We start from the raw sequence: 1,790 nt of genomic DNA on the forward strand, positions 1-1,790 counted from the left end.
AGGCTCAGCCACCACTATAGTACTGTCTCCAAGCCAGAGTAGGCAGAACTGTAGATATCACGGAAGTTCCTTGCTGCAGAATGGATGAGCAACCAAAGGAACAATAAAGGTGTTGCTCTGGGCTTCCAGAGTTCACCACAACAAACACAGGTTGGGTACAGGTTGTATTCAGCATACCTGCCATGACAAAAGAGCCAGATATGGTGTGGAGTGAACCTCTGCACATCTGGTTCCAGCCTTTCACAGTGTTCTCAGGATTAGTCATTGTTTAGTCTTGCAATTCTCTTACACAGTGGGAAGGAAGAAACTTCACCCAAAGAACAAATGATTGAGGAAAATTTCCATCACAGAATCTACCCAGCTTTTAGCACAAATGGGAAAGACTTTGCTTAGCAACATGGCCAAATACTTAACAACTGTCTACTCTTACCACATTTGCGGTTGCGCTTTCAGCTGCAGGTCTTTGCCTACAGTTCTGGTACCTGTACCACGATCTCAAGTACACAGACAGAAAATGAAAACCCATCAACTATTTTGAAGAGCAGCTGAGAGCCATAAAAGAGGCAGGAGTGGATTAGAGCACAGGCCTCATAAAACATACCAAGTCTGTGAAGATTTTTTATGAGACCAGTATGCTACTCCACAGCTTTCTGTATTTCATGTGTCTGCACAGGCATGGCTGAGCAAGGAAAGTAGGGCAGGAAAATATTTCGTTTTGTCTGCTAATTCTCAGCAGGCATTTCAGAGCTTAGAAGACTTTTGCCTCAAATCCTATCCAAAAAAATCCATCTGCCCAAACTGTGCTGTGCTTGGGCTATTTTTAACCTATAACCACATATATGATGGGCAAAATGTTAATACTGCAGATTCTGCTGATATTATCTGATGCAGGACAAGTCTCATTGATTTTCTTACTCAGCAGAACCAGGAACAGCATTTGACCATGACTTACACTCTCTGCCAATGATTTTGTTTTATATTTGTGTTTCTCTTCAGGGTTCTGGCACACAGTGGGATACCACACCTTCCTTGCCCCCCAACTCTCTCCTAAAAAGACATGCAAAATCTTGTTCTTTTTTCTCTCTTGACTTGTATGTAAAGGGCATAAAATGTTCCAGCCATTCTATGCCCTTTACTGTACTTCTACAATCTCAGTCATATTTTCCATTTAATAAGGTTATCAGAACAGCACAGAAAATTGGATTCTATCTGTGCATTTACAAGTAGTTCCTGATAAAGTGCCAAAAGATTGTCTGCCAATAATTCTATGCAAAAAAACAGCAATAATTTTGCTTTCTCACTTCTTGCAAATACTTTATCAATAGTTTGAGTTCATTACCTGTAACTAATCTGAGTTTTTCCTTTCTGTAATCCATGGTATTTTACCTGTTAATACCTCTTTCTTTTACATGGAGAGATTTGGAAAAAATATATATTTAAGATTAGTAACAAGGAAGTATGAATATGTGTGTGCACATGTGAAAGCACACAAAGAAAATACAAAATAAGGATTAACAGGAAAAGTACGCATTAATTGCTACAGAGCACCCTACACGGGGATTTAATCCAAATGAATGAAGAGGAACAAAATTACCTAAAGTAGGGTGTCAGGAAGATGGAGAAGGAAACTAGATCCTTAAAATGCACAGCTGAGGAATATAAGAGAACTGTGGAATTAAAGAATTTTACCTAAGACTTATAAAGGGGTGAGACAAAATAATGGTGCAAAAGATCCCAAACAGCACCCATTCCTAAAGGGAATCAATGGCAAGTCCCAGATCAGGCTATTG

At 39.4% G+C, this 1,790-nt stretch overlaps 1 protein-coding gene across 1 annotated transcript in view; it reads right to left on the minus strand.

Moving 5' to 3' along the window:
• LOC142413726 (protocadherin alpha-C2-like) overlaps positions 1-1,790 on the minus strand; it is a 104,787-nt gene that overhangs the window by 63,237 nt on the left and 39,760 nt on the right. The window lies entirely within an intron of this gene.

This window comes from Mycteria americana, chromosome 8, assembly GCF_035582795.1.
Source record: "Mycteria americana isolate JAX WOST 10 ecotype Jacksonville Zoo and Gardens chromosome 8, USCA_MyAme_1.0, whole genome shotgun sequence".
NCBI lineage: Eukaryota > Metazoa > Chordata > Aves > Ciconiiformes > Ciconiidae > Mycteria > Mycteria americana.